The sequence below is a fragment of the Mustela putorius genome, unplaced genomic scaffold, assembly GCF_011764305.1.
Source record: "Mustela putorius furo isolate JIRA1106 unplaced genomic scaffold, ASM1176430v1.1 tig00000596_pilon_pilon_pilon, whole genome shotgun sequence".
Classification (NCBI taxonomy): Eukaryota; Metazoa; Chordata; class Mammalia; order Carnivora; family Mustelidae; genus Mustela; species Mustela putorius.
Window position 1 is genome coordinate 6375715 of NW_025421428.1, and position 22595 is coordinate 6398309.

General features: G+C 51.7%; 2 long non-coding RNA genes across 2 annotated transcripts; one reads left to right on the forward strand and one right to left on the reverse strand.

Annotated features, from left to right (window-relative positions):
* Window positions 1–3475: 3475 nt before the first annotated feature.
* On the reverse strand, window positions 3476–8230 carry LOC123392781. Its single transcript, XR_006607429.1, has 2 exons — window positions 8120–8230; window positions 3476–5227 (listed from the first exon to the last, which is right to left on the reverse strand). It is a non-coding gene; the product is annotated as an uncharacterized LOC123392781 (long non-coding RNA).
* Window positions 4566–10673, forward strand: LOC106006264. The gene is made up of 5 exons (XR_001180241.2): window positions 4566–4678; window positions 5342–5635; window positions 6181–7003; window positions 7112–8602; window positions 9542–10673. It is a non-coding gene; the product is annotated as an uncharacterized LOC106006264 (long non-coding RNA).
* Window positions 10674–22595: the final 11922 nt, after the last annotated feature.

Consider the following 22595-nt stretch of genomic DNA (forward strand, 5'->3'; position numbering starts at 1 on the left):
CTTTTCCCAGACCCTCTTGTGCATTTGAATCCTTTCTTCTGCATCAAACTGACTCCCCTCCCGCCTTCTCTCCTTTTGCAAACAGCAAAGCACAGAAGCTAAACAAGAGGCTCTGAGGTCAGACGGTCTGGACCAAAATCTCAGCTTTGCATCTTTTTACCCACATCACTTCCGGTGAGGCTTTTAGTACCTCGCTTTCCCCATCTGTGAAATGGAGCACATATTACGCATATCCCTCCCTCCTGGGGCTGCTGGGAAGATGAATGGGCTTCATACGTGTAAGGCAGCTCAAGTGAAGTGAGCACACAAGTGCTAACTATTGTTCTTCCTTCCTTCCTGCCGCACACAACACAGGCTGCTAGAAGCTTCCTTGGAAAGTTACACACAGGAGAGAGCCAAGGGTGGGGAACAACGGCTGGGTAAGGAAGTGGCTTCACCCAGCACCTATCTCCTCTTGTGCCAGGCGGGTGGAGGCTGAGGGCTCAGCCGTGCCCCCCAGGAGCCTGCGTCCATCTATACACATTAACAGGCTCTGGAGGACAAGGCTGTGTCTCCCTCATCTCGCAAGGGGCCAGCAGAGTGGGAACCATGAATAGTTGCCAACTGGACAAACGCATGAACAGGTCAATGGGAGGGGGCAGGAGGAGGACAGTGGGAGCCAAGGTAGCTTCTCCGGGAGGCGGTAGTCTAGGGAGGGAGGAGTAAGGGCGGGGAGATAGGACAGGGAAGGGAGAAAACCCAATAAAGGGTACCATGAGCAGGTGACTTGCTGGGCGCCTAGGCCTCAGTCCCACTGGGCATCCACTGAGCCACAGTGCAATGTCCCTAGAGTCGCCCTCCCCAGAGACCGGCAAGCTGGAGTGTTTGCTCACTGTCCTCCATCCATCAGTGGGTGAAGGTGCCTTGCGGACATTCTAGCCCTAGCATTTCTGGGTGCCCTGGGGGAAGTTGGCTTCCGTGGCACCAGAGAAAGTTCTAGGCAGGGACTAGGAGACATGGAGGTTGGGGCTGGGATAGGGGGTGTCGTTCCCCGCCCCCTCCGCCGCCGCAGCCAGGATAGTCGCTGCAGAGCCGAGGACCTCAGAGGTGGACTGAGGGGACACGGGCAATGCAGGAGCAGTGCTGCCCAGGGTAAGCATGTGCATACGGGCTCCTGGGTGGACGGAAGGGGGGACAGGTGGTCGGTCAGTTGAGGAGGCGAGAAACTGGTCAGTGGGGCGACCCTACGGGTGACCCTCGACTTCCCCTGCTTCCCGTCACTGGGGAAGGCTTCCGAACTGTCAAAGGTAGAGCAGGAGAGGAGGCAGCGAAGGGTCATGCTAGGGCCTTGCCACGGGCTTCCCAGCCCAAAGACCAATGTCAGGGACTGCCCGTGACTGAGGCCCTGCATCCTGCGCTTGTCCTGCACACAAGCAGCCCGGCCCCTCACAGACACGGCTCCCGCAGGACTGAAGCCGGGTTGGAAGCCAAGCCAGAGAGCGGCAACCGGGGAGCTCATTCTCTAGCCTCCTCTGTACTACTCCTGGCTCACTAACTTCCCCAAATCCACTAACGCCCGGTTCCTTCCCCTTCCCCACAAGCATCCTTCTGCCTCTTGACTTTGTATGTGCTGTGCCCTGTGTCTAGAACGCCCCTCCACTCTGATCAACTTGGAAAATTCCTTTAGGAATCCGCAGGGCTCTGTTCCAAGTGCCACATCCTGCACTAAGGCTCTGGTCCGAAGGAAGGGCTCCTTCTTCTCTGCTCCCTTGAGACTCCCCTGAGACCCCAGATGGTACACTTGCCAGCATCCTTCTGGGGTTCTAAGAGCAAAGGTGCTGACTCCTCTGATCCCTCCAGCTTTGAGATCCTCAGGACCAAAGGCCCTCGCCATGTCACCGCTGCATCTCCGGTGCCCAGCCCAGCTCCTGGCACGGATGCAGGGCTTTGATCTCCTCATCTGGGACACGGAAGCACGTACCCCTTCACGTTGTTGTGAGGATTCGAAGTTTAACGTTTCAGTGGCTGAAGTCAGAGCCCTGCCCGGCGCCAGGGGAGCGCTAGACAAGGGTTAGTCATCAGCATTCTGAGTGTGGCTCCGGGCAACTTAGAAGACCCAGGTGAAGGCGGAAATGGAACCCCCACGTGCCAGCTGCTGCAGAGAGCCCCCCACGGCTCTCACTCTCCCCACTTACAGATGAGGACACTGAGGCTCCGGAGGGGTGACACGGCTAGAAAGGGGCAGAGCTGGGACTTGGGTGAGTCTGTCTGGCTGCTGTCCTGTGCTCACAGTCTCTCTCCCTTCCTCCCTCATGCCCTCCTCACCCCAGTGGGGCTATGAGGGGCTACAAGGGGGTGAAATGTGGGCATTGATGCCTGACAAATCTGGGTTCAAATCCTAGCCTTCCAGTCCCCAGCTATGGGACCGTGTAGAGACAGTGACATCGTCTCTCTTCGCCTCAGTTTCCCCACTGGCTCCTGAGGATTGGGGGGGACCCTCTCCAATGCAGATTTGTAGAAAAGAAAAAGAGTTTTGGGGCTCCTCACTTCCCCAGATCCTTTCTAAATAGAAATGTACTTTCATAAATAAATCTGTACTTGTGATTCTGTTTTTCTTAAGGACAGACCTCCAAAGTGTAAGCTTCTACCCCACACCCCCAACTCGATCTGTCCATCCAGAGGTTGGGGCCTGCCCAGTGCCGGGTCCCAGAGCCCCAGTGGGAATCCAGGGCTTGGAAGGTGCAGGGACCGGGACGTGGTCTAGTAAGTTAGCATCAGATCTAGGCTTGAACCCATGTCTCCCAGCTTTGAGACTGGGCTTGGTTTGCTGCAGGGAAGGGAGGCAGGACTTGGCTTCAACCATAAATGCTTTGGGCCGTGACTCAAAAGAGTGGCCTGATGCCTTTTCAGGGGCCCAGAGGGGCAGGGGCAGCTGTGGGTGGGGGTGTCCAGGGATCACGGCTAAAATAAGCAGCAGCTTCCTCTGAAACGCCTCTGTGGTGTGTGCAGGGGAAGGAAGTGGAGGCCCAGAAACGGGAGGGGGCAGCGGGGTGAGAGCTGCCAGCATCTCAGATACCAAGCTGGGGCAGCCCCCGCCCACCCAGATCCAACAGTCGGCCCCCCGCAGGCTGCAGCATTGAGGCCTGAGGAGCCCAGGCTCACTCTTCCAGGCCGCTGCCTGCCCCCAAAGTACTCCCCACACTCTGACCACATCAGGCCTCTCCCTTTACCTGCAATGCATTTCCTCCACTTTCTCCTTCAAGACGCAACACCAGTGTCACCTCTTCTGGGAAGCCCTCCCTGACCACCTCCTAGACAGCCACGTGCACACATGCACGTACATACAGGCAGGATCGGGGACCCACAGAGCCTCGGAATGAGCAGCAGCAGTCACTGGGACAGATGGCGTTTCCCAAGCACTTCAGCGCTCAGAGTACCAGTGCTCTGCAGGGAGGGTCTCAGTGAATTCTTGCAAAAACACAACACTGAGGCCATCAACAGCTTCATTTTATATTATAGAAGAGCAAACCAAGACTCAGAGATGATCAACTTCCTTAAGGTCCCATGGTCAGAAAATGACTAGTGGGTAACCCAGGTCTGACTCCACATCAGAATCATTTAACCAGGTGCCGCCTCTTAGTCTAGGAGGTTATACAACACACCTGTACCTAGGAGGCTCAGTGAAGCTTTATTTTTTAGCCTGGCCCCTTGCCCGCTCCCTGGAGCCCCTGGGAGCCATAGAGTGCTGTAAAGGGAGAGAGAACCCCAGGTGGTGATGAGGAAGTATTTCTGTGTACACACACCGGTAAGCTGTGCGAAGAGATCTCAGAAGAATCTCCACGGCTTCCCTACTGTGTTGGGTTTTCTTTAATCCTGCTTGGGTTTTCTGTTTGCAGAAAGGGGGCTCCTCATGGGAGCTCCTCATGGGCAGAGAATGAACCTGGCTCTTCGGTCCACTGGGAACTACTTGGTACATCGGAGGCCAGGCCAGATTTGTTAAATGAGGGAACGAAGGGAGGAAAGCATAAACCCATCCATGCATGAAGGCAGGAAGGACAGAAAGAAGCTGGGTCCCTCCGATGCCATCAGTAAGAATGAAAGCCTCCATTCCAGCTTAAACGTTCTAGGCCCATCTCCCGGTATGCCAGCCTGTATAGATGACTGGCCATTTGGAGAGAGTCGGGCGCAGTCCGGTGTCGGGCAAGGAGCCCCCAGCAGGGCCCATGGCTGCTCCTCCTGCCTTCAAACCCCTGGCCTCTCTGCAGCTGCAGGAGGTCAGGAGCCTTTGCAAGAAGAAGGAAGTGAAAGCTCTGTGTGGTGAGTCATCGAGGGTCCTGGCATAGAGTGGCAAGACAGCAGCGGCGGGGGGTGGGGGCGGGGAGAGGCTGGCAGAAAGAGACTCCCGCATCTGGGAGACCACAGAACATGCTGGCCCCTCGGCAGACACTGGGGTCTTCAGCTGGAGAGAACTTGCAGGGATGCCGGGCACAGTCGGGTCTCTGAGGTCCATCATGGGGCAGAGCGGCCAGACGGAGAAGTTCCAGAGCGAGGTCATCATCGGAGCAGGGCTCTGGTGCCTAGGTAGTCACCTGGCTGTTAGGACAGCCAGCGGCAGGCGAGGTGGCGGGGCGTGGGCTCTGGATTTCCACCTCGTGACTGGGAACCCCAGCTCGGCCCGTCACTAGCGGTGTGACTGCAGGTGAATGGCTTCTCCTCTCCAGATGCCCTGCTTCTCTTTCTGTCAAGTGGGGTGAGGGTTCCTAACCGGTACATTAACATAGGAAAGGCATGGGGAAGGGTTCCTGGTCCAAGGAATCCCACAATAGACAGCGACTTCGGGGTTTTGGCAGGAACACTGAAATACTAGGTTTCTCAGGGAGGGACGTTAACACAGGGGCTGGCTGGAAGGATTAGAAGAGCTGAGAAACCCAGTGGGGGATGAGGCTGCAACCCAGAGAGCATCAACAGCAGGAAGCTGGTGGCATCCCCAAGCCTGGAGGCCCGACAGGAGGAGGTGACTTATCAGAGGGGAGACACAAGGAGAAGGGCAACTCCACATCACAGCGGGGCTGGGTTGTGTGGGCCACAGAGGTAAAGAAGGAGTCTGAGGAGGGGTCGGAGGGGGCAGACAGAGAAGGAAAGGGTGGGCGGGAGAGCCACAGGGTCGGCACACATTCAATCATATCCTGCTTGCTAGTGGTGCCATCTTCGTTGATCGGCTCTACCTCTCAGAGCTTCCGTTTTTCACCTATAAAACAGAAATAAGAATGACTCGTACTAGCAGCAAACGCTTATCCAGCTCTCGGTTTTCACACAGCCCTGCGAAGCAGGGACTACTCTCACTATTACGCTCATTTTACAGATGAGAAACGGAGGCACGGAGATCCAGTCGCACCACCGGCATGTGGCAGGGCACATCCGACCCAGCCTGTTGGGCCCCCAAGTCCTGTTCATTACCACTACACTCTGCTCCCCAATCTGCCATCCGTGGCTCCCCCACAAGCCGGCCTCACCCCTCCAAGGCCTCTCTTCTTCAGAGAATTTTACCCAGCCCCTCCAACCCAGATTCATCTTCAGCATCTGCTCCCAACACTAGGACCTGCCAGCAGACTTCCCACTTGTGTCCTAGGCCCGGGGTCCCCGGAGTCACACTGAGGTGAGGTGGGTTCTTGGCTCTGCCCTTTTCCAGCTGTGGGGCTCGAGAGAAGCGACTTCCCTTCTGGAAGCCTCGGTTTCCTCGACTACGGCACGGGGGCCCTGTCCTGAGTTCTCTGGGCTGTGGCAGGTACAGCATGAAGCCACCACTCAGGGAGCACGTGGCACCGGGAAAGGGGTGTGTGTGTGTGTGTGTGTGTGTGTATGCGCCATCCATTCAACTCTTATCAAAACTCTGTCATATCCACAGTCCCGGGGATGGTGCCAGGTCTTTCTTTGCTTTTCCCGAGTTCCCAGCGCCTGCAGAGCGGGACATGGGCAAGTGCAGGGCGTTGCCCATCTGCTTTCATACGCAGCTGCCCGGCTCCTACAAACTGCCCTTCCCCGGCTCCTTGGCCAACTGGCTTCTTGCTGGGCTGGGCGAATGGGAAGTGCTGGGAAGGGACTGGGGGGATGGGAGAAGCCAGGCTACTTCTCCCCTTCTCCGTCTGCTTTGTGGGGGCGGGGTGTCCTTTTTTCCAAGACTAACGACTATCTTGTCTTCAGCTCCTCCAAAGCTGGGACAACTATCTTGTCTTCAGCCCCACAGGGACTCTGGTCCTCAATCAGGCAGCGCCCGCCCCCCGGCAGAATCGTCTATTGCTCATGCTGGCCCTGACTTTTGAGGAAGACATCCAGAACTTTCCATCGCCTAGAATCTCCTCCCTCTTCTCCAAGCCCAGGGTCCTTGCCCTGAGTGGTTGCGGTCAGAATCCAAGCCTTGTGGGCACATCACACCAGGACTGGATGGACTTTTTAAAGATTTTATTTATATATTTGAGAGAAAGCACGAGCAGAGCAGAGGGATAAGCAGACTGCCCACTGAGCAGGTAGCCGGATTCGGGCTCCATCCCAGGATCCCAGGATCATGACCTGAGCTGAAAGCAGACGCATAACTAACTGAGCCACCGAGGTGTCCCTCCTTCAAGCTCTTTGCAGTGAACCTGCTCCCGGCAAACAGAACTGTCTAGTGCTAACACTGCCCTTTGCAGCAAAGATATTGTGCAATGATTCTTCAATGCTATCTCATTACTATGCTGCACAAAGGCTTGTCTGCACCGCAGCTGGGAGGAACTGCTAGGAGTTGGGGTAGAGAAGGGGGTGAAGGTGCTGATGGTGGCAAGGAGCACCCCTACCCGCCCCCCGCCGCTGGCCCGCGGGGGGCCTGGACCTAGCAGGTGTTCAGTGAGTGTATCTTTTCCCCCAGCTTTGGGATCATCCCTTGAATTTTCAAACCAGCCCCAAGGGGAATAAAGGCTCCTCCCTGACAGGAAAGTCACCCAGCGCCGCACTTGTCAAGGAACAAAGAAGCCAGGACAGACTCCTTTGAGTGAGTAGAGCGGTGTTGTCCTCCCTCCCAACCAATGCCCCTGAGACTTTTGTTGGGGGCTGCGCACCGAGGTCTCCTGGCCGTGACCCGCCCCTTCTCCCTTTCCAGAACTCCAGATCAAGGTCACTCCAGACAGCCCCCTGCCTCTAGGCCACAGCAGGGCCTGGTCAGCTGGGAGGTCCAGCAGGTTCCTCGGGCCCTTTCTGGATGTACCCCACTCCAGGCTGCGGGTTCCTGGCTTTCCCTATTACTTTAGGGCTTCCTGCCCCTTACCCAGGGGCCAAGGTAAGTCCTAGGATGTCTGGGCTCTTGATTTCCTCATATTATATGTGTTCTTTAGGGGTCTTGCACAAGTGCCCACAATGGTAGGAGGAGGCTGATAACTCCTCCCGTCCAACCTCACCCTCCATGGTACGGGAGGACACATTGGGGCTCAGAATGCAGACTCGGTGGAAGCATGCAGAGTCCTCGGCAGGTTTGTGGGGAGTGATGGGGTGAAGCACGTGATGAGCTGGACCAAGTCCCCAGGGACCCGAGTCCTACACCAGCGCCCGCACGAGCCTCCATACTTCGTGTGCAGTCACCCGCACCAGAGGCCACACGTGACCCTAAACCACCACACCACCACGGAGACCGCAGGCTCAACAACCGGGGGCTCCCTCAGGCACAATCACAGCCATACCTTTGTACCCACAGTGGACAGACAAAAGCACCCCCCGCAGTGTTCACACATACAGGGATACACTCACATGCACACTCATCAGGACACACTCAGAGCCACACAACCCACACGTGGCCCCATGGAATCGCCCCCATGGACATCATCTCACATGTACGCCATCTGCACCGTGTCCCACAACGGGCATGCAGGCGAAGGACTCACGCACACACCCAGCAGCTCACCCAGGCGCCCTTGAACTCCTGGACTCACTTCCCAGGCAGACTGGTGCGTTTGCTCCCAGGCACCTCCATGGGCTCAGAGCAGCAGCCAGGCAGCCCTCTAGGATTACTCCCCGATGACCGTGACCATGGGGATGACTATGCCCCAGGCACAACCTCCCACCCACCTCACTGCTGTCCACACACACACACACACACACACACACTTGCACACACCTTCACACGGAGCCTCCCTTGGCCGGCCTCCTCCACTGGCTCGCATGGTGTGTGTTCTGATCCCTCTTGGTGAGACCCTTCTCACAGAACCCAGAGCCACCTGGCCACCCTTGGGACTAAGAAAATACCCTGTCCACTCCCCTAAGCTGGAGGGCCTGGGCCCTGGGGGAGGGGAGAGGGGTGCCGAGAGCTCAAAGTCCAGGGGCCACAGTCTTATTTGGAGGCCCGGGGGCGGAAGTTGCACAACCCGTCCCAGGCGGTAAGGGTGACTCCCGCGTATTGTCTGCTTTTCCCCTTGGCCACAGGCCCAGGCCCAACCAGCCAACCTGTTCCTCTGGCAGAGGAAGGGACCTTGGCTCCTCTTTCCCTGGCCTTGGGGACTGGTGGCCAAAGAGGACCCCCCGGTCCCCAGCCGTGTGTGTTACCGCCTAAGGCAGAAGTGCCCAGAACCTAGTTGGAAGCCCACCTCTCCTTTCCCCATGGGTAAGCTGAAACCCAGGGAAGGCGGGGGGCCTGCCCAGGGTTGCCCAGCAAGCTGGAGGGCCAGCGGAGATTGCTCAATTTTCTTTCTAAACCTAAGAAGATCACAGTGAGACCCAGTAGTTCCAAAACAGACGAGCAGAGGTACTCGGGGCAGAGAAGGAGGGGACCCGAGAGTCTGAGCAGTGACCACCGTCACCCCCCAGTCCTCACCAGGACTTAGTTGACCAGAGAACCAGTTTGCCCTATTACCAACTCACAGAGCTAACTATGTTCACCCCAACAAAAAAAAAAAAAAATGTTTTAAATGTGTGGTCTTTAACAATACGCAGGAGTCCTTCCAAGGGCCAAGGGAAGCCAGGGTCAGGGGGTCTCAGCCCCCACCACCTCTGCGATCTGCCGCTCAGATGGGGGTGCGGCCCCTCTCCCTGGAATCTTCCTTCCAGTTCCCTCCAGCGGCTACATCAGAGAGGCGGGGGAGAGACGACGGGAACATTCCTGAAAATCCCAGAAATCTTCTCAAGCTATAAAAACCATCCCATGCCTGTCGGACTACTTCTCCCCCACTCTTCCCTCTTTCCTTCCCCCCCCCCCACGCCTGCCTTCCTTTCTCAGTTCACGCTGCAGAGGGTCACCGGGCAGGTACAGGGAGCGAGACCTGGTGGCCCCCCGAGTGAGGCCAGAGTTAAAGCTGGGTGGGACCCCAGCCAGGGAGGGGGGGCGGTCAGAGGACGGATATATGCAGGGGGTGGGGCGCTTGCGTCCTCTACCATGGATTAAAGGAGGCAGATTTCTCCCTGACAAGGGAGGCACAAATACCAAAAGGAGGACACTGAGGAACCCCGCGGTGCTGGGATGGAATTGGAGCTGTCAGCGATTTAAAGTGTGTGTGTGTGTGTGTGTACACGCGCGCCCGCATGTGTGTTTTTTTTTTTCCTCCAGCTCTGTTCATCGAGAAGATCTGCTAGCAGCAACACACCAGTTGCAACAAGCACATCCAGCAGCGAGATCTTATTTTCAAGATCTCACCCTCCCCCCGCCCCCAGACAGATATCAAGCTCTATGGAGGAAAAGCAGGTTCCCGGGAGGGGCCAGAGAAAGCACGAGACGAGCCCGAGGTCACCCAGGGAAGGAGTGCCCAGAGATCGAAGGGACACAAGAACCGGCAGGGGCTTCTTCTGGCCAAACCTGGGGTAATTCAAATATCCAAATAAATGAGCCATCAGAGAAAATAGGAATCGGTGGGTCCCCAGGGCTGTGAACAAATAAATGAATAAATGAGCAGAAGACAATGCGTTTCCCTACTTCCCTGCGAAGTAATAAGGGAAGAAAAAAATCACCTCTTGGTAACTGGGATGAGGAGGATGATTTCAGGTAGGCGACATCGAGGGATGCTTCAACTAGGGCCATAAGTGATACAGGGAGTGGAGTTTTCACGTAGTGTTGGAGTATCTCCCCCCAGAAACTCTGTTCGGACAACAGTAACACAAGACCTTGACGATGGAGAAAAGTGAGTTGTTTGAAGTTAACACCACCCGTGAGGAGGAGCTGACATTGAGTGGCACCGGAAAGGGGCAGGGAGAGATCACAGCGTCTCTCCTGTGATGTCCTCGCCCCCAACATGCACGGTCCTGGCATAATTACCAGGAAACACAGATAAACCCAAATCGAGCACCGTTCTGCCAAGGGACTGCCCCGTTCTCTCTAAAACATCAAGAGTGTGAAGTTCAAGGCAGGACGGAGCAACTGGAGAGGAAGGACGCGGGATGCTGGGCTGGGCCACTTTCCATCGGTGCCATTGTGGCAGCAACAGGTGAAACGTGGATGGGGTGTCTGGTTGCAGGGCGAATGGAGTTCTTCACACCGTTCCTGCATATTTCTGCAATTCGACGTGTCTTAAAATTGTTTTTTAATCCCATGCAGCATAACTTTGTGAAAGTGTTGAAGGAGACTGCTGTTGTGTATTTCTAAGAAAAAGAGGAAGCTGAGGGTTGTCTGATGACCTCATCTCCTGGCATAGGGCTTGGGGTTAATCAGGTGACACGGACTACAAGTGAGCAAAAAAAAAAAAAAAAAAAAAAAAAAAGATGAAAAATCCCAGGAGAAACAGAAACACATACAAGAAAGCAAATGTAGGGGCGCCTGGGTGGCTCGGTTGTTACGCGTCTGCTTCAGCTCAGGTCATGATCTCAGCCCCATGCGGGGCTCCCTACTCGTGCGCTCTCTTGCTCTCTCTCTCTCTCTCTCTCAATATATATATCTTTAAAAATATGTAGTAAAAAAAAAAAAAAGAAAGTAAATGTAATCATAGGACTCCACGTGCCTGGGCTGTCAACATTTAGGTTGTCACATGATAAACCCTGAATATTTACCTAACCCAAAATTATGATATGACCATCTAAGGAAGATGCTACCAGGAAAAAAAACATGGAGGGGAGATTGCACAGGAAGGAAACTCTTCTTTTCCAAGGTAAGAAGGCAGGAGATTAAATCTAAAACTGAAAATCAAGAAATAAAAGGGAGTGGGGCGCATGGCTGGCTCAGTCAGCAGAGCGTGCAACTTTGTTTGATCTCAGGGACATGAGTTTGAGCCCCACTTTGGGCGTAGAGTTTTCTTAAACAAACAAACAAACAGAAAGTATATTAAAAAAAAAAAAAGAAAGAAAGAAAAGGAAAGGGAAAGAACTCATTATTATGATTTTTATCCTGTCTTTTTAAAGATGATTGTATATGTTATGTATTAAATCCATTTCTATATACATTGGTATTTTATATATTTTATTCAATAAAGTCAACAATAAACAATGAATTTAAATAAAATGTTTAAAAAACAGTAAGAGCATGTTATTTGGGAGCACAAAAGTAAATGACAAAGAAACCACTGTGTCTTGTTGAAAGCAGTTGTCTCTGGTGGCTGGGAATTGAGGGCAAAGAGATTAGATAGGACGCTCCATTGTAAGTCTTGCAGAACGGAGGACATGTACAGTTTTAATAAAAATTCAAATCAAAACCGAAAAATATAATTAAAAGAAATGCCTTTTGAGCCAAGCAACAAATTTGGACAATTTGTGGAGTTGCCTATTTAGCAGAATCTGCACAAGAATCCCCCAAATGCTGAAGTGCTGAGAAGACAAAAAAGGACTTTCTAAGGGATTTGTAAAAAAAATCAGCCTAAAATGAAAATTTCCCATGCGCTACAAAGAAAAAAAATATTCATGGTTTAAAAGGAGAACAAATACTTTAGAAGAGTACATGTCTTATGACCCTTCGCTTTGGTCAAGTTGGCCTTTGGCGGGACGGTGGTTTCCTCTGCCCTTAGAGCTTCCCCAAGATGCAGGTCCTTCCCTCGCCAGTCCAGCCCCAGTCCAACCCCAGTCCCACCAGCAGCATCCCTGGAGAAGACTACTCTTCACAGCAGCCCTGTGTGGTGTCAATTTATAGCCCCATATTACAGATGAGAAAATGAAAGCTTGGGAAAATGAACTGGCTTTGCCCAGAGTCTCATCGTCAAAAACTAGCCAGGCTGGACTTGGCACACAGGTTGATGAACTCCAGGGCCAAGTTTCTTTCCTTGCTCCCTGTCACTTGGCTCTCCCACCTGCTGACTCCAGACCTAATTAGAGACTCGCTGGCCCCCGAGATGGGCTGAGAGGCGGACATGTCATTAGAGCATAAGATGCTGGAAGCTCCCGCCATGTGTCATTATGTCTAATTACACGAGTTCAGGCTTCTGTGTGGGTTGGTGGAGCCAGAGCGTCTCCATGCCCAAGTGGCCAAGTCCAAAGGGACTTCAGCTAAGTTGTGAGGCAGGGGCTGCCAAAGGCCCCCTCAACAGCCTTGGTAGCAAGACCCTTGTTCTGCATCTACTGGAGAAAGCCAGGCTCCAGGCTCCTCCCTGAGGCTGTGAGGAAGACCTTGGTGGGGAGGTGCTGTCTGTCTGTGCCTCTCTGGACCTTCTCCACCAGACTGCCACCTGGGCAGAATATGGAGCAGAAGAAGTCTAGGGGGCATCTGGGTGGTTCAGTTGGTTAGGCATCTGCCTTTAGCTCGGGTCATCATCCAAAGGTCCTGGGGTCGAGTCCCATAGTGGGCTCCCTGCTCATCAGGGAGCCTGCTTCTCTCTCTCCTTCTGCCCCTCATGCTCTCTGTCTGTCTGTCTGTCTGTCTCACTCTCTCTCAAATAAATGAACTAAATCTTAAAAAAATAAAAATAAAAATCTTAAAAAAAAAACAAAAAAAAGAAGGAGATGTCTACAGCCCCCATGGGCCTTATCCCATCCCCAAACAGACAGACAAATGCGGGCACAGAGACACACTCCATGGAACCATCATTTTGGAATTTATACCTGAGCTCTTGAGTAGAGAGCTGCCTATGCGTTCCTTGACTCCACTGTGTGTTCCCTTTGGGGGAAGGGCAAAGGAGAAGGAATGTGGAGCGGAGAGACAGAGCCCCTCTCCTCTCTGGAAAGAGATGACCCATGGAAGACATCCTCTGCATTTTTTCATTTAATAAAAAGATACTGAGTTGCTCCTGGGTGCCAGACAGTGTTCTAGGCACTGGCGTTGTAAATAAAGTCCTGGGTCTTAAGGACTTCACTTTCCACTGGATAAGAGACAATAAACATACAAATCAATATAGATGGTGACAAGTCTGAAGAAATAAGGGAAGGGGGAGCCCCTGTCCCAGGTGACGATCTGGCTCGAGAAACAGACAAGCCCCTCTCCCCTGACTTGCCCAGACCCAAAGACTAGAGGGGGAAACACCTTGTGGGGTAGAACAAAGGAGCCCAATACCCCAGTCACCTCCTCCTCCCCTAATATTGCTTTCCTTAAAAAAACTAAATATTCAAAATATACAATAATCATAGAAAATTACATGGCAAACATTCATGTCTCAACTACCCAGTCAAAGCTCGTGTATTAGTTAGGAAAGGCTAGGTTATGCAAACAATCCCCAAACCCCAGTGGCTTTAAATAATAAAGGTCTGTTTTCCTCTCATTCTCTATATCCAATGAGGATTGACTGAAGAGAGCTGTATTTATTGTAGTCTCCCAGGATGCCAGGCTGATGGCTGCTCCCTCGTTTTATGATGCTGTGATCTCAGCACGAGACTTCAGGGCTCACCATGCAGGGAAAGGAGCCCAAAGACTCACACGTTCGCTCTTAGATGTTTCCATTTGGAAGTGGCATATGTCACTTCTGCTCACGTTTCATTGCCTAGAGCAAGTCGTATGTCCCTGTACAACTTCAAAGGGTCAGTGAAGTGTGATCATCTCATGTGCTCAGAAGATGAAGAGAACGGAAATGTTGGTGAGCATTGTTAATATCTACCACTCTTTCCATCCCGTTTCCATCTGTCCCTCACTCCCAGAGATAAGCCCCATTTGGAGGTTGTTACATATCATTATCATCTGTGGATTTTGTTTTAACGTTTAATACACCTGTATGCATCAGCAAATTGTATGTGGAAAGAAATCACAAAGAAAATTAGACAATATTTTGAACTGAACAACAGCACAAACACAACATATTAAAAAGTCTGTGTGACGCAGCTAAAGCAGCATAATAGAGGGAAAGTTATAGTATTAACAATGAACATATTTGAAAAGAAGAAAGTTCCAGAATCGATTATCTAAGCTTTGATCTTAAGAAACTAGATAGAGCAGAGCAAATTAAAACCAAAACAGAAACTAGGAAATAGTAAAGTTAAGAGTAGAAATCAGTGAATATAGAGCAGAAAAACAATACAGAAAATAAATGAAACCATAAACTGGCTCTTTGAAATTATCAAGAAAATTGATAAAACCCCAGCCAGACAGGGGCGCCTGGGTGGCTCAATTGGTTAAGCATCACACTCTTGGTTTTGACTTGGATCATAATCTCGGGGTCATGAGATCGAGCCCTGCATAGGGCTCTGTGCTCAGCACAGTCTGCTTGATATTTTCTCTCTCCCTCCCCCTCCCACTCTATTTTCAAGACTCATTAAACCCTACACTTAGAAGGGATGTGTTTATCATATGTAAATTATATGTCATTAAACCTGACATTCGAATAGCTCAGAGAAGGGACACCTGGCTGGTTCAGTCAATAGAGGATGTGACTCTTGATCTGGGAGTTTTAAGTTCAAGAGTAGAGATTACCTAAAAAATAAAATCTTTAGGGGCTCCTGGGTGTCTCAGTTGGTTAAGTGTCTGACTCTTGGTTTCAGAGCAGGTCATGATTTTAGGGTCATGGGACTGAGCCCCGTGACAGACTCTACACTCAGACTCAGTGAGGAGTCTGCTTGTTTTTCTCTCTCTCCCTCTATCCCTCACTCCCCTCCCCCAAAATAAAGAAAAATCTTAAAAAATAAAAAATAAAATAAAATCTTTCTTTTTTATTTTTATTTTTTAAACATTTTAAAAAATATTTTATTTATTTATTTGAGAGAGAGTGAGAGAGATCACAGAAGGAGGCAGAGAAGCAGACTCACCGCTGGGCAGGTAACCTGAAGCAGGGCTTGATCTCAGAACCTTGAGATCATGAGCTGAGCCAAAGGCAGATGCTTAACCCACTGAGCCACCCAGGTGCCCCTCTTTATTTTTTAGAGATAGAGTGCATGCAAGGGGGTAGGAAAGGGCGGAGAGAGAGAGAGAGAGAGAGAATCTTAAGCAGGCTCCATACTCAAGCAGAGCCAATGTGGGGCTTGATCTCATGACCCTAAGATCATGACCTGAGCTGAAATCCAGAGTCACATGCTTAACCAACTGAGCCACTCAGGTGCCCCCAAAATCTTAAAATAACAACAACAAAAAATCATAAATAATCCAGAGAAGAAGAATAGCTATATGTGTATATCTGTGCACACCCAAACATGCCTCCCACAGGTACATGTATATATATATGTTTGTGTCAGATATCTGTATCCACATCTATACACCTACGGAGATTAGACGGGTAGGAACGAGGAAGCACATGTCTGTGTTTATACAGTGGGAGAAGATATTGATAAAACAAACTTGGCAAAATGTTAACATTCAAGGAATCTTGGGGTGCCAGGGTGGCTCAGTCGGTTAAGTGTCTGCCTTTGGCTCAGGTCACAACCTCAGGGTCCTGGGATCGAGCCCCACTTTGGGAAGCCGGGAGCCTGCTTCCCCCTCTCCCTCTGTCCCTCCCTCTGCTCATTCTTTCTCTCTCCTTCTCTCCCTCTGCCTCTCAAATAAATAAATAAATAAACGTCTTTAAAAAAACATTTGTGGAACCTGAGAGTATAAAGGCATTCTTTGTTGTATTTCGCAACTTTTCTCTGAGTCTGAAATTGTTTCAAAATAAAAAGTTAAAAATATGATTGCTCACGTATGATAAAATGTGGCACATGGAATATTAGGCTTCATACAGGTTTCCACAACTTGATTTTTTCCACAGGGCCTTTTGTTGCCGGGCTCCATCCTGGTTCTGGCCTCCGCCCCTCCTTCTAGAGATTTCCCATCCCCATGGGCACAGACATTGACCCTGACCCCCCAAGCAGTGTCCAAGAGCTGAAGGAGGGGAGGGGGATGTTTTCTCTTTGGTTATAAAAATATCCCAAAGTGGACACTGGAGAGAGTGCCCATTGCTGTGACTATACAAAAAATTTTTTTTTAATTTGTTCTGTTTTCAGCTGTCTTGAAATACAATTGACATACAACATTGTGTAAGTTTGGGATATAATGTGATGATTTGATGTAAGCATATATTTCAAAATCAGTACCATGGGTCAGGTTAGTTAACACATAGATCACCGGGGCGCCTGGGTGGCTCAGTGGGTTAGGCTTCTGCCTTCGGCTCAGGTCCTGGTCTCAGGGTCCTGGGATCGAGCTCTCTGCTCAGCGGGGAGCCTGCTTCCCTGTCTCTCTCTCTGCCTGCTTCTCTGCCTACTTGTGATTTCTCTCTCTATCAAATAAATAAAAAGGAAAAAAATTTAAAAAAAAACCACATAGATCACCTCACCTGACTACCGTGTGTGTGTGTGTGTTGTGTGTGTGTGTTGGGCGGGGTGTGTGTGTGCACACTTCACCATCTACTCCCTCTGCAACTTCCGAGTATATCATGAACTATAGTCACCGTTCTGTACTTTAGACCCCCAGAACTTACTCATCTTGTAACTGGCAGTTTGTACCCTTTTTATACTCAAAACCATTGAATGGTACACATTGGATGAGTTATATGATACGTGAATTATATCTCAATAAAGCTGTTTTAGAAACTGAGCCTGGCAGGGGCGCCTGGGTGGCTCAGATGGTTAAGCGTCTGCCTTCAGCTCAGGGTGTGATCCCAGGGTCCTGGGATCGAGCCCCGAATCTTAAGCTCCTTGCTCGGTGAGAAGCCTGCTTCTCCAACTCTGCCTGCTGCTCCCTCTGCTTGCAATCTCTCTCTCTCTTCCTCTCTCTCTCTCTCTCTTTCTGTCAAAAAAATAAGTGAGATCTTAAAAAACAAAAACAGAACTGAGCTTGGCAATTCTTCCCTTTCTTCCCCCCTCCGAGTTCTTTCTCCACAGTTTGTCTTCCCTCCAATAAGTATTTCTTGGCTGTTCCTAAGCAATTCCGGCTCCTAATTCCCTATCGCTGCCTCTTTTTACCAAATATTTTTATTCTGTATCAGCCCGTGAACTGGGCTGTCCAAGGAAGGATTCTCCAGGGCGGGTACAGAAGCGACAGAGCAAATGCAGAATTCTCTCGTCCGGGGGTGGAGGTGGCTGTGGACACCAGGAGGGTCGGCACCCAAGGCACCCACAGCACAACGCGGGAGGAGGTGCATACGGTCAGGGTGGGCAAGCACAGGTCGGCAGCCAAGAGTGACCGCTTCCTTACATTTTTCTCTTGTTGCAGTGAAATACATACAACATGAAATTCGCTACTGAAACTATTTTGAAGTCTATAATTCAGTGGTTTTTACTACGTTCACAAGGTGTGGACCAATCAGCACTATCTAGTTCCAGAACACTTTCATCATTTCAAAAGGAAGCCCCCATGCTCCCCTGCCACGGCCCCTGGCAATGACTGATCCGTTTTTTTGTCCCTCTAGATTTGCCTCTTCTGGATGTCAGACCACATGTGGCCATCTGTGACTGGCTTCTTTCATTTAGCAGAATGTTTCCAAGGTTCGACCATCTTGTAGCTGGTGTCAGTATTTCCTTCCTTTCCGTGGCCATAGGATATTCCATTGGATGGACATACCACCTTTTGTCTTATCCACTCATCTGTTGATGGACCTTTTAACTGTTTCCACCTTTTGGCTGTGTTGTGACCAGAGCCGCTGTAGACACCGGTTTTCAGTTCTTAGGAGTGGAATCGTTGGGTCATACGCTAATTCTACGTTTTACTTATCGACAAATCATTTCCTTACACTTTGCACCGTGGGCATCTAGATTGCTTTAGCCTCGTGCACACTCACCCATTTATGACTTTCATCCCATGTCACCACCATCCCCATCCACATTAGCAGCTTTGAAGCAGAGCGGTTGACGTTGGGGACCACAGAGGATGCTGGAGCACAAAAGCAATGCCGGTTACGGGGCTGGAGAAGTTGGGAGACGGCAGAAGCACCAGGCTGTCACTCTCAGGAGACAGGACTTCACATCGTTGGTTGCAGGGAACCCAGAGAAGAGAAACCACCGAGGGTACTCTAGATGAGCTGAAGGAAAAGTCACAAGCTCTGCCTTAAGATATGAGTTCACGGGGAAAGGGGTGAGGTCACTCTAGGCCTGTTCTGTCCCAGAGTCGAGGGAGAGAGAAGAGGGGAGGTACTCCTACTGTGTCAGCCTCAGTGTCTCAGGCTGGAAAATGGGCATAATAGGCTTCTCCTGTGAGTCTTAGGTGGGATGCTGGGTGTAAGCAGGCTTTGTGATCTGCAAAGCTCAGGGTAGGAGTTTCCACTGGAAATGCCTGCTCAGGTGGCTTCTGGAACATGGTAGAACTTCAGGAAGACGGCTATTTGACTCTAAGGAGGCATCTGAGAAATTGTGTGTGGCTTGAAATTCTATCAAGGGAGACGCATTTACAATATAAATGGGAGAGCAGGCCACTGATATGAACCCAGCAGTGAATCCCCAGGTGTGACTTTTGTGTTCAATAAATTGGAATTTTCATATCTCGGGTTTTCAGCTCAGCCAAGTTCTGGAAAGTCTGTCCAAACCACGTGGAGGTGGAGGTGGCAGGACTTTGCTTTCTGTGTTTTGGAAAACAGGGACTTTCTCCCAAGCAAAATCTTATCTAAAAGAAGCCCGGGGCCTCCCACATGGGCTTCAAAGGAGAGAGTTCTGGACAGAGGAGCAAAGAAGAGACTGTGCTTTCCCCACCCACGAGCCTGAAGGTCAAACCTGGTTGTTAAGGAAGGGGGCGTGGTGATCTTACCTGGGAAATTTATAGATTACCGAGACTGGCAGGGAAGGAGACCAGGGACTTTCTCTGGAAGGACACGGATCTTTTCAACTCCGAGTCAATCTTTTTGTAGAGGAAACTCCAGCCCATGCAAGTCACTCGGTTCTAATGACCCCATTTAGTTTTCCCAACAACCCTTTGACTTACAAAGCCAGCAAGTGTCAGAAAGGTAAAGTGGCTTGCCTAGGTCATAGGGCAAGTTAAACACTGGGGTTAGGATCTGAAGCCAGATCTCGTGGCTCAAGGCTTGGGGCTGGTTCCACCAAGCTGCCTTGAAGTCCCCTTGAGAGCAACAAAGAGTTGGACATGCAGGTGGCATCTGGGACAAAAAGACTCTTCTAAGTGGTCAGGGCAAATGTGACCCTATGGGAGGGTCATTTGTGTCTTGTCTCTCTGGCTCACCCTGGAAAGCCCCGTATCATTTGCTGAACTGCTTCCTAGAATCCTTCTCCAGAATTTATGCCAAGGGCAGCCAAAGCCCAGGCTTGGCCTAGGGGCTTGTAAATGAGCACTCAGGGCAAAGGGTCAGTCCTACTTTAAGTGACCTTCCTTGCCTGGGCCCACTGCCAGTGGGGGAGTGAGTCTGGGCTCATCAGCTCCCCACTATCCGGAACATGGGTCTGGCAGGTTGCAGAGAATCCCCAAAGACTGCCCTTGCCCAAGCAAGACTGCTTGGGATTCAGACCGTATGGCAAGAGTAGGCACATTGGGCTGAGACCAGGGTTCAAAACCCAGGCTCATTACTTGCTTAGCCAAGTTTCTTTTTCTCTCTGTGCTTTGCTTTCTCCATCTGCAAAGTGGGACCAATACTGGTAAGCTGCTGTGAGAACACACAGGATGTGAGCACCCATGGGATGCCTGTCCTATCAAAAGTGGGGGCTATTCAAAGTGTCCTGGGGCTCCCCCAGCTCCTAGCAGTCACCCGCAAGGATCAACTCTTTGTACCCAAAGAGTGAGTATGGCTGCTCAGTCCCTGGTGTAGCTCTGGGGGCCCGGGGGAGAGGGAGGGGGACGCAGATAGCAGGATGTCCAGTCGGAGGCCCTGTCCTCTAGGAACTCACCGTCTAGGGAGGAGGCAGAACCATGCCAGCCAGCAGGAGAAGGGCTGCTGCAGTGGGACGTACAGGGATCCTAGGCGACAGAAGGATGACCCTATCTGGGGCCAGGGAAGACTCCCCAGAGTGAAAGTCTAGGGGAGAATCTAAATATTTAAAAACCTGCCCGTCGCGGTCACTGGCTGATCAGAAGGAACACTGGTTGTAGGTACTCCAAAGAACCCATCAGTGTGATAATTGATGCTCTGGGAAGGGGCATTTGATTTGGATCCCAACGGACGAATAAGAGTTCTTCCGACAGCTGGCAGAAAGGACACTCCGGGCAGATGGAACAGCATGAGCAAAAGCCTGATGACTAAAAAAAAGAGGGGATGCTTCGAAGGGTGCGGCTAGAGCACAGGCTATGTACGGGGGAGACGGTGGGGAAGAGGGGGTCTTAAATACCAAACTAAGTTTGGGTGACATGGTCAGGACACCTCTGATGTGGCTTTCCACTCTGACGACTCTGACACGTGGACACTCCAGCGAGAGCTTCCGGGGTCTGAACGCTACTCCCATTCTGGCCCTATGACACCCTTAGGAAAATGAGGTAGCTTGGGGTCGGGGTACAGCCTCCTTTCTCCAGGAGAGGGGCCAGCAAGGGCAGGTGGGGGGAGAAGAGCTCCTTCAAGGGCCTCTAGAGAATCTTCTGGACATGGAAACTAAGACAGACCCTTAGTTGTACGGGTGGGACCCACAGAGGGGTTGGTGGAAACCCGGGTGACGCAGGCTTTCCTCCAGAGTAGCACCAAGCCTTCTTGTCTGCTCAGGGAAAAACTTAGGGATGTTTGGGGGCTAAGGGGCCTGGTTCTAGCCCAGGGTCTGCTGCCGATGTGCTGTGTGATCTTGAGGAAGGCACCAACCTTCTCTGGGTCTTAGGGTCTCTGTATGTAGCACGAGGGAGCTTGTTCGTTCCTCAGTCACTGTACTCGGTCTCGTGGCAAACATATGGGGCCTCAGGCAGAGCTGAGGCTGAGTCTCCACTTTGGGATACACTAGGTATTTGACTTTGAGCAGGTGGTAAGCCCTGGGCCTTCATTTTCTCCCGGAGAGAGTGTAGACTGATTGGTGTGGTCCGTACTGTATGGAACAAGTGAGAAGACTCTGGGGTCCAGGAGACAAGACAGTAGAACCCTCCCTTCCTTGCCTTCCAAGGATGTCCTGTGCTTGCAAGCCTGCTTTGCTGGCCCCAGGGCCTTGACTGAAGCTGGAGGTCAGCAGGGAGTGAAGAAGAAAGCTATATTACTTACTGGCTCCCTTTACGACCCTCTTGAGCATTTAAGGGGGCGCTGTTAGTACCAAGCCACGTTAAGCCAGGGCTGACCCAAGGCCAGCAGAATCCAGGACCCCCCGGTGACTAGAGGCCACGCAGAAATTCAGGAGAGACAGGGGTGAAAAGAGAGACCTCCTCGGAGCTCTGAGGAGCAAACTCTGGGGGGGGGGTGTGTGGGATTTCCTCCAGAGCTGGCTTTAGGAAGTTTTCCTCCAGGACACGCTGATGAGGTTGGTCTCCATCTCCAGCGTCCCAGGAGGGCTTCAGTCAAGAGCCGCTTTGCCTTGCAGCATTTGGGAATTGGATTTGGATCAGATAATCCTTTTTTAATCCCATGCATTTGCTTGCTGGTTGCTTGCCTCATTTTTTTTCTTGGATGTGCCTCCCTGCTCAGATGGGTCTTGGGCAGGGTTCTGCGGGTGAAGAGGCTTTTCTCCATCTAGAAAGCAATAGTTGCTCAGTAAATATTCCTTCCCTCTCATGGTCACCAACAAGCACCTTTGACAGGGACCCTGTTTTGGGTTGTCTGGAGCCCCCAGACTAACCAGTTCCTTCATTCCCTGCAAGTGGGCTGAGCCCTCTCGGTGTACCCCTCCCACTCCACCCCCCCCCCCCCCCCCCCCCCCCGCAACACACACCAGAATTCTTAACCCAGAGCACAGGAACTCCTCGGAGAGCCCACGGGATTGGCTTCCTGTCCGCTTCCTCTCTTCTCCTCCCCGGTGGAGGCTGGGCTGGGGCACAGCTGGCCGGCCGGTCGGGGGGCTCTCCCCAGACTGCTTCTCAGCACAGCCCCTCAACCGTCACATTCCACATTCTGCATTCCTCCATCCTTAATGCCTCCTCTGGGAACACAGGCTTTCAGAAACCTGAGAAGCCCAGCCAGCCGGTGCAGGCCAGAGGGAGGTGGGCCCCGACTGGCGGGGGTGGGAGGCAGGGAGGGACTTGGCTCTGCCTCCGCTGGAAACAGAAACCTCAGGCCTTCCCCTCCACGTTCAGCGGCTCTGGGCTTCCAGGCCAGGGAGCAAAGAGCTCTGGCTTTTGCTAAAATCCACCTGGGGAGATGGGGGCTGGAGAAAAAGAGTCACGGTAGTTTGCAAATACAGAGGACGCCTGCCACTTCTACCTGCCGCAAAGGTTTCCCCAGCAGGAACCTTTCTTTGCCCCTTTAGGCTTCCAGAACAGGGCAGACTACGGGCAGGACCAAAAACAACCAGAGAGATGAAGCTGT